The sequence below is a fragment of the Mustela nigripes genome, chromosome 17, assembly GCF_022355385.1.
Source record: "Mustela nigripes isolate SB6536 chromosome 17, MUSNIG.SB6536, whole genome shotgun sequence".
NCBI lineage: Eukaryota > Metazoa > Chordata > Mammalia > Carnivora > Mustelidae > Mustela > Mustela nigripes.
Genome location: NC_081573.1, coordinates 47,654,160 through 47,666,238, shown reverse-complemented (window position 1 = coordinate 47,666,238; position 12,079 = coordinate 47,654,160). Strand labels below are relative to the sequence as shown.

General features: G+C 38.4%; 1 protein-coding gene and 1 pseudogene across 2 annotated transcripts in view; one reads left to right on the top strand and one right to left on the bottom strand.

Moving 5' to 3' along the window:
- The window catches only part of GLG1 (golgi glycoprotein 1), a 162,112-nt gene that overhangs the window by 65,136 nt on the left and 84,897 nt on the right, over window positions 1-12,079 (top strand). The window lies entirely within an intron of this gene.
- Window positions 2,841-3,175, bottom strand: LOC132005825 (cytochrome b-c1 complex subunit 7-like; annotated as a pseudogene).

The window sequence follows — 12,079 nt, the reverse complement described above, 5'->3', positions numbered from 1 at the left end:
GGGACCATTCCTCAGTGTGCAGTACTGTCCTGTCCATTTAAGGACATTTAGCACACTTAGCCCCTTTTCATAATTTTTATATTAGTATAAAAAGTTATGTGCCTGCTTACATCTGTTTGGCCCAGTAACACCAGGGCAGCTTTTATTCAGTGTAAGTGAATACTATGGGGTGCCTGGGTGGGTTAGTGGGTTAGCTGAAGCCTCTGACTTCAGCTCAGGTCATGATCCCAGGGTCCTGGGATCGAGCCCCAAGTCGGGCTCTCTGCTCAGCAGGGAGCCTGCTTCCCTTCCTTTCTCTCTGCCTGCTTGTGATCTCTGTCAAATAAATAAATAAAATCCTTAAAAAAAAAAAAGTGTAAGTGAATACCAGTGTGTATTCCTGATTTACTATTATTCTTTTCAGATTTTCTTTATTTATTTGAGAGAGAGTGAGAACACAAGCAGCAGGGAGGGGCAGAGAGAGAATCAGACTCCCCACTGAGCAGGGCACCACCATCCTTTATTCTTCTTTCCCTCACTTATTGTAACCAGTAAATTGCCAACTCTGCAATAACCTCCGAAATACCACATACACTGAATATAGTTGACCTAAATTTAAATGGTATAAGTATGCCATGTAGTTTGAGTCAAGAATATGTATAGAGATTCTTTTTTAAAAAGCATGTGGAGATTCTAAGTCAGCATCAGGCCTTAATGGGAAGCATAGTAAATTCTTATCCCTTGCTAGTACTTACAGGTTTTGAGATTGTTCAGAATAAACATAGCACAGTTTTAGTAACATCTTTAAAAAGCATCAAAATTCTTTTTATCAGCTTTATTTTTTTTTAAAGATTTTATTTATTTATTTGAGAGAGATCACAGGTAGGCAGAGAGGCAGGCAGAGGGTTGGGGGGAAGCAGGCTCCCTGCTGATGCTGATGCGGGGCTTGATCCCAGGACCCTGAGACTGTGACCTGAGCCGAAGGCAGAGGCTTAACCCTCTGAGCACCCCTTTTTATCAGTTTTAATTTTGTTATACTTTAGTTTTAGTTTTTTCTTTTTTTAATACAAGGTTTTTTTAAATAAAAGTTTTTTAATAAAAAACGATGGTTTCAACAAGAGTTAAGACATAGCCGTCTGTATTTCCCCTTTCACTTTTTTAAAAATTAAGGCTAAAACAGATTCTTCTGGCTTTTATCTCCCTTCTCCCTATATTATAAGAAAAGTTTTCTACTTTCTGTAGAACAGAAGTATAACTTAAGAGTTTCATTTCTCACAAAACAAAATTGCCGCTCACATGACAAGTTGAATGTGTGTTTGCAGTGGTTTGAGACAATTAGATGGAAACAGTTCCCTGTTTAGTAGGTGATGTATGTATTTCCCCTTTACAAAAGAGTAAAGTTCCTTTTTATTCTTTAATTTAGCAGCAAATTTTAGTTGGATAAAGACCACTGAAAATTTTATGCAGAATCTTTGTTGAGTTAGATCCGGGGCACTCAGATGGCGGACCGAGTGGAGTTGGGGAAGAACAGAGGAGCGGCTTTGTTAGACTCCGTGGAAGCTAGCTAGGAAGCCTTTCCTTAAGCAGCTGTTGAAAAACTAAGAAGAGGGGTTTTCTTTCTGTCTAGAAGATGGCGTTCCTATGATTTCCTCTTAATTATTTTTCCATTTTTTTTTTTTAAAGATTTTATTTATTTATTTGACAGAGAGAGAGATCACAAGTAGGCAGAGAGGCAGGCAGAGAGAGAGGGAGAAGCAGGCTCCCCGCTGAGCAGAGAGCCCGATGCGGGGCCCGAACCCAGGACCCTGGGATCATGACCCGAGCCGAAGGCAGCGGCTTAACCCACTGAGCCACCCAGGCGCCCCTATTTTTCCATTTTTTATCCTGGGGATATAGTCACATTTTGCTCTTTAGCTCTGTTTTCTTTTTCTTTTTTTTTAAAGATTTTATTTATTTATTTGTCAGAGAGAGAGAGACAGCAAGCACAGGCAGACAGTGGCAGGCAGAGTCAGAGGGAGAAGCAGGCTCCCTGTGGAGCAAGGAGCCCGATGGTGGGACTCGATCCCAGGACGCTGGGATCATGACCTGAGCCGAAGGCAGCCGCTTAACCAACTGAGCCACCCAGGCGTCCCTCTTTTTTTCTTTTAATGGTCAGCCCCTCTCCCTGTCAACATTTCTTCCCTCCCCATGGAACTAAGAAAATGCAGGTCCTTTCCGCGCCTTACATGAGGCTGACTGGTGTTCATCCACACGCATTGCTTTGTGCCTCACACGTGCTTCCCAAAGTCAGGCAGTCTTGTAACTGTCCCAGATAGGTGCTTGCAAGAAGGAAATGAGGCAGAGTTTACTGAGAGATTCTGCATGAGATTGATTGATTTCTGAGGCAGAAAGTTACCTTACACATAAGTTATAACCAGTTTATATCTGCCTGATTTTAGAAGTTATTAAAAGGATAGATATGGGGTGGTGGCGGGGTGGGAGTTAAAGAGACAACATAAGTTGTCTCATGAGATGAGTTGACTTTCAGAAGTTGTCTTTTTTTCCCCTTCAGATCTAATCCATTGGTGTTTATTCATGTGGGATTTTTTTTTTTTCTTGGTCATTTCTAAAAGCTTCTTTTGAAGCATGAGCAGTTTCTACCTGGAGAATTGGATTTAAATAAATAATGGTGATGAATTCCTTCAGACGTTTGCAGAGGAACTCCAGAAATGTAATTCTTTTTTTTTTTTTTAATAATGATAATAGACATCTATTTAAAGCAATACATTTCCAGCTCAGATAGTTCTAAATTGTACATTTCGTGTTTATTTAACTTCTTAAAAATACTTGAGGGCAGCTGCAACCAGTTTTCAACTCCATGATTACTTCTTTGCCCCTTCTTCTCTCTCTTTCCTTTCCCGAATAATTTTCAGATATGGTTCAAGGTAGAATTTATTCTCTTCATATTTTGTCCATTGCTCTTTAGACAAGATCTGATGCCTCATGGTCAGTTCCAGTGCCTTCTTAATGCGAAACATCCTGTCATTGTAAAGGTTTTCAGGAAGCCTTCTTACATCTTCTTTCACATCATCTCACATATCATATCATCTTGCATTAACCTCAGTCTGTTGAACCCTGCAGCATTGTAGTACCACTTTTGAATACCCTCCAGCCACTGGCTTGATGCTGCAGCGGCAGGCCTGCTCGCCATTTTGACCCCAGAAATGTAATTCTTGATAACCCTTTTCTTCTCTGTCGTAGTACTTTTCCATCAAGAAACCGAAATAGTGGGCTTAATTTTCTGAGAATAGTGCTCTTTGATCTCTTTATTTAGTAATTTCTTGTCCCATCCAGCTTGAAGTCATTGCATAGTTTTGGTTTTAATGTGGCACTGATGTTAAAATTTAAAAACCTGAAACATAGACCCAAAAGGAAGAAGTTGGGGAGAAGCTCTTTATTTCATTGTGACCTCAGTAACTGACAGCTTGCCTTTGGAAGCCTAGAGAATCAGGTAGAATTTCTGTCAACCAAATAAATGTATATTGAATGCCAGTGTGTCCCTCATGTTGTGATGGCCCAAACTATGATCACTGCCTTCCTGGAACTGCCCTCAGCTATTTATTTATTTATTTAAAAGATTATTTTATTTCAGAGAGAGGGAAAGAGGGAGGGGCAGAGGGATAGGGAGAGAATCCTAAGCAGACTCTGTGCTGTGTGTGGAACCCATTATGGGTCTCAGTCCCACACCCTGAGATCAGGACCAGAGCCAGAAACCTAAGTCGGAGGACCAACCTAAGTCGGACGACCAACCAACTCACCCACCCAGATGCCCCACTGCCCTCAGTTATCTGAAAAGAAAAATATTGCCAGAGAGAGTAGGGGTTTTGTGAATTTATTTCATTAGGATTTTAATGTTTAAAGGAAGATTTTCAAGATAGGTAAAACTCGTAGCCAAATTCCTGTAGCAGAATTTCTTGTGCATTTGCCTGCTCTGTGATGTCATGGTTGCACCAAGTAAGAATTAGAACATAGATTTGAAATTCTTATTCAGTTTGGAATGAATAAGGTGCCCTGTGGCAGATATTTTTAGAATGGAGGAGCAGCTCCAGTACTTGCTGTGAGTCAGGTTCTCATTCAGAGACTGATCCTGAACATTGACTTCAAGAGTTGAAATCTTTCATCCTGAATTAGTTATTCTTCTGTTCTGAAAATCAAAGTTTAAGCTGCCGTCAGTAGATTAAATCAATACCATGTATATATATGTATATATATATCTCACAAGAAAGCAACTTTTGGCATCAGAGACAATTTAAATGATCCTTCTATTTGGAAGTGGATATTTTTCACAGATGTAAGCTGTTGTGAGTTGGTAGTTATACTATCAAAATTGTCAGAGGGCTTCAGAAAGGGTGGGTCTATTTTTTATAGGAGAATGGTTTTTAAAAAATGTGTTTTTCTCTTTTTACCATAGTTCAGATCCAAAAAAAAAATTTTTTTTTAAGATTTTATTTATTTGACAGACAGAGACCACAAGTAGGCAGAGAAGCAGACAAAGAAAGGAGGAAGCAGGCTCCCCGCTGCCGCTGAGCAGAGACCCCAATGCAGGGCTCGATCCCAAGACCCTGGGACCATGACCTGAGCTGAAGGCAGAGGCTTTAACCCATTGAGCCACCCAGGCGCCCCTCAGATTCAAAAATTCTAATGGCAAAGGATGAGATTAACGATTGGCTTCTCCCAAATAATAGCACAAGTTAACTGGTAGAATCAGAATTGAAATTAACAATATCACAGTCTTACCTGGTCTGTTAGTTTCCTCACTAAACAAAAAGAAAACTGAATATGAAAAAAAAAATTCAGTTTTGTCATATATGGAATCTGTAGCCTTAAGGCAATACATAGAAGCAAGATACTTTTGTCTGATCTATTTTGGGGGCAGTTGATGATGTAAACTATTTAATCTTAAGTAGTTTATCTTAAATTAATTAATAGTTAATCCTAAATTAAACTAATCTTAAATTCTAAGGCAAGGGTGATTATTCATCTCTGGAAAAAGAATCTGCTGTTTATTTTTTCTGTTTTTGTGTTTCTGAGACTTAGGATGTATAATTATATTTATTAAGGTATTGGTGAAACAGGGAAAAGTTTGAAAAGGTAACTTAGGAATTCTCTTGTGTTTATTTTTATTTTGTTTTTTAAGATTTTATTTATTTATTTGACAGAGAGATCACAAGTAGGCAGAGAGAGAGGAGGAAGCAAGGTCCCTGTTGAACAGAGAGCCTGATGTGGGGCTCGATCCCAGGACCCTGAGATCATGACCTGAGCCGAAGGCAGAGGCTTAACCCACTGAGCCACCCAGGCGCCCTTGTGTTTATTTTTAATTAAGGCACTACCCCAAGAGAGAAGAGGAACAAAATAAAACCAGAAAAACTTGGGAGTTTTTAATGGCCCTAAAGTGAACTAATAGGAGACTAGTATGTATGTATGTATGTATTTTTCAAGAGGGTCTGTACAAGCCGGGGTTGCAGGGAGAGGGGCAGAGGGAGAGGGAGAGAGAATCCTAAGTGGTCTCCACACTCATCATAGAGCCTGATATGGGGCTCAAGCTCACGATCCTGAGGTCATGACCTGAGGCAAAATCAGGAGTTGAACACTAAACCAACTGAGCCACCCCGGTGCTCCCAGAGACTGTCTTAAACCAGGGAAGTCAGCTTCCCATTTCTATACACTGTTTCTTTGTCTAGACAGGGACAATTTTAGTAACCGGTTGAATAAATTATTTTTATAAGTCATGGATAGTGAGATCATTTATTCAGTGGCAAACCTTTTAGAAAGAAGGTATTAATGTATTCACTTTTCTGAAACCTCATTAACTTGCTCTGAGGCCAAAATTACTCCATATTTATATTTTAAAATGAGCATTGGCTAAGTTTTTTTTTAAGATTTTATTTTAAGCAATCTCGACATCCAACTTAGGGCTCCTACAACCCCGAGACCAAGTCACACACCTCACTGGCTGAGCCAGTTAGGTGCCCCTCCTTGTGTAATTGTTAATTTAGAGATAAAGTTTAGAAATTGAAGTTCTAGCTAAAGGTTTTTAATAAGTTACTTAATGAGATAAAATAATCTAAGATATCTTAGTATGTCCTAAATTTTATTTTTATTTTAAAATCTGTTGTGGATCACCTAGGTTAGTTTGTGTATATGCATCTGAATTCCTTACCTTAATGCCATAATTAGCTATCAGCACCATAGCATTGTAAGATTTTTTTTTTATATTTTATTTTTATTTATTTATTTGACAGAGATCACAAGTAGGCAGAGAGGCAGGCAGAGAGAGAGAGAAGAAAGCAGGCTCCCCACAGAGCAGAGAGCCGGATGCAGGGCTCGATCCCAGGACCCCGGGATCATGACCTGAGCTAAAGGCAGAGGCTTTAACCCACTGAGCCAGGCAGGTGCCCCACATTGTAAGATTCTTAACCACACAAATGACTCACAGTAGACACATACAAGTATACCATACTATTTACAACTGAAGTGGATATTGTAAATGAGTTGTAGAGTGTTTCATTTTGTGGATTTTATTTAGTATATGTTACGGAAAGGCAAGTCTCATTTAAATGCTTGAAGTTTTTTTCCCTTGCATAATGTGGTAAAAATAAGGAACATAGAGAATATAGGTAAATGCCCTAAAAAAAAAATTCCTTGGCCCCAGAAGCAAGATTTTGAGAGCAAGAGAGCAATCCCAAATTGACTTTCTACTATCCACCCCACCCCATCTCTTTTTCCCTTTTGAAATTGAAACAAAACTATGTTTTCTGTCATTAGGTATCATCTCTTGCTTCTGAATAGGTATATGAATTGGGTATGTTCTGCCTAATGTAGAGAGCATTTGCCCAGTCAAGTTCTGTAATGTGGGTTATTTAGTAAGATTTCTCTTGGAGAATGAACTTTTCCAAAGCTTTTTGTGGCTCACTTAAATTATTTATTCTGTGCTTTTTCTGTGATCTTTGAGGTATTTCATTGGTATCAGATGTTGGAATTTAATATATTATCTTCGACATAGCAGACTTTCCTCTAGTCCTTATCTTCTCTGTTTCTGATGTAGACTAAAGATTCAAAGACCTTTAGTCAAAGCCCTGTATTTTAAACATTACATTTCCCAATATTCTCCTGAAGAATAATAATTGTGGTTATCAAAATGTTAAAAGACAGTGTTGAAGATCTGAGTGTATTCAGAAGAATTACGGTAGTGTAGTCCTGGACCTCTTTTGTACTCGCTCCTTTCTTCCTTCCTTCCTTCCTTTCCTTCCTTCCTTAAGATTTTATTTGAGAGAAAGCACAAGTGAGCACATGAGCACAAGCAGGGGGAAGCGGCAGAAGGAGATGAAGAAGTAGACTCCCCACTGAACAGGGAGCCCAGTGAGGGACTCAGTCCCAGGACCCTGGGATCATTACCTGAGCCCAAGGCAGAAGCTTAACCAACTGAGCCACCATTTTGCACTGCATTACACTACCTGTTTACAGGTGGCTGTTAGGTGATTTGAGGTAACAAACCCAGATGAATGCAGGACATTTAGATTGAATTGTCAATCATTGATCTTATTATTAAGTTGGCCAGTTGGCCACAAGTAATATTTATTTTCACAGAATGAATCAATTTGAGTTTGATGTGATGAGAAAAGTGCATTGACTGCCCGTGGTGAACTAAAAACATTTCCCAAGTGATTGAGAAAAGTGTTATTAGGTGACTAATAGCCTTGGTTTGTTTGCATATTTAAAGATAACTGCATCTGAACAGTTGCATTTAAATATAAAGGTTCTTGGAGACTTAAAACGTGAGTGAAGAAAACAAGAACTATTTAATCCTCTGATGTTTACTTAGAAACAACCTAAATGAAGTTCAAAATAGATACCATGCCTGGATATGTATATGGATGTTAGATTGAGAGATTAGGGTGAGGGGCAGGCAGAAATTCTACACACACTTATTTGTGCTAAGTAAACTTGATGAAGCCATTTAAAGACTGTTCTTTCCATTGGGATAAGATTTTTCTACCATAATTTCCTAAATTAATTTATGCCTTGGGGGACCTGGGTGGCTCAGTGGCTTAAGCCTCTACCTTCGGCTCAGGTCGTGATCTCAGGGTCCTGGGATCGAAACCTGCATCAGTTTCTCTGCTGAGTGGGGAGCCTGTTTCCCCCTCTCTTTCCACCTGCCTCTCTGGTTACTTGTGATTTCTGTCAAATAAATAAATAAATAAAATCTTTTAAAAAAAATTTATGCCTTTATTCCAGTTTATCCTAATGTAATTCAACTCTTTAAACTGAAGTTGCCTTCCTGTAGCTAAGAATCTATATAACTATAAACTTTTAAGTTGAGGTTTAAAAAGAAAACCTCTTTTTATTTATTTCTTTCCCTTATTTTAGGGATTGATTTATTTATTTTAGAGTTAAGGCAGTACAAAGTTGACATTCTTCTAGAAGTATACTATAACAATATTATTATAGATAATACTTATTATAGCTTACAGTGAGCACTCATAGGTGCTTTATATGTTTTGTCTTACTTATTCCTACGTATATAATAAATACTCATCCTCATTTATAGATAGGAAATCTAGCCTCCAAGAGTCAAATCAGTCCAGCTAGTACCTTGAAGAACGTAAATCTGATCCCAGTTCTTTCCAGTCTATGCTGCAGAACCAGTCCTATAGACTATATAGTAATGAGTGCTTAGAAATAGTTGGGAGTGTCCTTTTTTCAGTTACTGGAGGTGAACGTTCTTTACCTGAGAAGTAATACATATTTGAGCCATCGACGTACTTTATGAAGTGTTTTTTTTTTTTTAAAGATTTATTTATTTATTTGACAGACAGAGATCACAAGTAGGCAGAGAGATAGACAGAGAGAGAGGAGGAAGCAGGCTCCCCGCTGAGCAGAGAACCAGATGTGGGGCTCGATCCCAGGACCCTGGGATCATGACCTGAGCCGAAAGCAGAGGCCTAACCCACTGAGCCACCCAGGCGCCCCTATGAAGTGTTTTAAAACAGTGATTCTCGAAGGATCTGCAGTGGTTCCACTTACCTCCTTTCACTTCTCCCAGTGAACTATTTACTCCCTTTCTTTACTTTCACTTCTCCTTTTGAATGGCAGTATTTCCCCTTCTTCAGAAAGGTAGTATTGTTTTTATGAAATCATATTAGGTATGCAAACAGAGTTAAAATGTCTCGCTTTTTATTTAGTTTTCCACCTATTCCAGTGGAAGCATTGGGAGTTGTGACTTATTTAGGCCATGTAGTGATCATTAGCTCAGTTGGAGTACCATTAAAAGGATCCTCCTGGTCTTTTGTTCTTTGCACTTTGGTTTCAAAATCAAATCATTTTATAAAAGAAAATTATGACTTTAAAAAGGCAAAGATATGATCTGAAGATTATGGGTAACTCTTGTAAAATACTGCATCTTTATTAACGTTTATGTTAATCCGTCAGTATTTCCCCAAGTAAGTGTTTAATTAAGCATTTCAGCATTTATAGTTTGACATAGTGGTGATTATTGCTATATACTTAGTAGTACCTTGTTCTCTCAACTGTAGATTGATATTTCTAAGAAAGAAAAAATGTGGGAAATTTTCAAAGATTTTATTAGATTATATTATGCACATTAATGATGTTTGTACCCCCCGCCGAAGATTCAGTTTTTAAAATGTTATCAATTGAGTTTTTTCCCAGTTTAGCTATGGATTTCCTTCCTTGAGCTGTACCTTAACCAAATGGCATAGACCCTGATAAACTCTCCTAAATTTCACCAATCTGTTAATAAAGCAAAGCTGAATTTATTAGAACTTAATACAGAAAGGAGAACACCACCTTGACAGGAAGAAGTCAAAATTGGGATATTTCAGTGGCCTTGAGGTCTGAGATCAAATGGTTTCAAATGGCCTTCTAAAGAAGGGTATTGATTGTTATTGGACAGATCTGTGATATAATAATTTGGGATTGGTGGACACTTCAATGTAAAGGTCTTAAAGCGATTCTTTTTTTTTGAAGATTTTATTTGTCAGAGAGCAAGCAAGCAGAAGCAGAGGGAGAAGCAGACTCCCCACTGAGGAAGGAGCCTAATGTGGAACTTGATCTAGGACCCTGGGAACATGAACTGAGCCCAACTGAGCCACCCACGTGTCCCAAAGCAATTCTTGACACATAAGCATATTCAATTAGGAAGTTATTTGCTCAGACTAGAAGACTCTTGACTCTGATACATTGATCTCCTAGGAATTCCCTGAATCAAATAGTGAAGTTATTAACTGATTTATAGTCTGTCTTTTTTGGGCAGAGATTCCCTGAAATAACAAGCATGTCATGTTGAGCACAGACGGTCTTTAGTCTTAAGTCATGTCGACAGAGTTGGTCTTAGTTATCAGTGCCTTCTTGTGGTCCTTCTTCAGCCCAGACTGGAGAGTGGAACATTATCACCTAGGGACATGATCAATCCGCATATAGACCACTGTATTAAAGAATCATGGTTGCATATCCAGTTTCTGGTAGTAGTCATTCCATCCACCACATGTGTCAGCTTTTCTTGTTTTTGCTGTGGGATGATCATTTGTTTGTTGGATCATCTGATCCATCATTTAAGACTCTGTAGATAATGTATTTGTACACTGCACCTCCAACAAGAGAGAGATTATGATCAGAGTTTGCAGTTTATTTCTAAGCCAGGAGCCTAGTGCCCAAATTAAAACAAGAACAAATCTCATCCATAGTCCACAGAGCCTGTAGATTTATTTATGGGACTGTCAGCCAAATTACTTAATTTCATGATTTCTTTGACTGTCTAGTTCCTATTTCAAGCTGTGAACCCTAGCGTATAAGAGTTCCCTAATTCTCTGCTCCACTTATAAAGTGTGTTTTAAGAGGATTGAGGCTAGAAGGAAATCATCCAGAATTTCTGTTGAGTAGTTGAGGGTTCAAATCTCACGTTAAAGCCCATTTCTTTCTTGCATTGGTATTTTATGATAAATACTCATAATATAGCATAAAATTTACAAAATTTACCACTTTAAAATGTATAGTTCAGCCCCAGTGCCCACATTTTCTCTTTCTGGAGAGAAGTTACCAGTCTCATTTTTTTTGGAGGAAAAAGGGGACCAGAGGACCAGGATGGACCCTGACTCAGCATCCCTTTGCCATGCTAACGCGTACTCGTCCAGTTTGCTGTGGTAACCAACAGGTTTTTGTAGCACACACATCAGTACCAGTCATTAGGAACTACCCAATGATGAGTTCTTGACCAGAATATTCCTGTAGGTCTGCTAAATTTTAATGTGTAGTTTTGTTGTCATTCAAAAGAAGTTACATGCCAGATAGAAGAATATTAAGTGGAGGCATTACCAAGTAGATAGAGGATTAGATGTGATAGGGAATCCGAAGATTTACTTATGTGTATGACGCACAGGTATTAAACACACACCATCTTTTTCATATGACAGTTTGGCTACAGACTAGCTCCTGAAAATAGTCATTAAGTGTTGTTTCCTAGGTGTGACATGACAGGTTTTAGATTTGGGGTTTTATCTTGGATAAAGTCTCTTTAAATTATGCTCCTTCCTTGAATTGGAATTACAGGAAAATAAAGGAAAAGGTGGAGTTTTCTTTTGAGTTTGGATTTTTGTGTTGGGGTACTGGTTTTGTTTTTGATATTTGAATGATTATATTTGTTTTATAGCTGTGTTTTTAAATCTCAAAAGAATGCTCAGATATGCTAAATTTTTCCAGTTCAGTTTTCACACAGATTTGATTTTTTTTCTGTAGTTAATAGCATTCATATGGAACCTTAGTCCATTCAGCCAGCAGATGATTGTATGACGTTGCACAAAAGACTTCCCCATTTTTTTTTTAAAAGAAGGGGGTTTATTTTATTTATTTATTTAAAAGATTTTATTTATTCATGAGAGTAAGGCAGAGGGAGAAGCAGGCTGTCTGCAGAGGAAGAGAGCCTGATGTAGGGCTCAATCCCAGGACCCTGGAATCATTACCTAAGCCAAAGGCTTAACTGACTGAGGCACCCAGGTACCCACGAATTCCCCATTTTTATTTTTATTTATTTATATTTTTTTTAAAG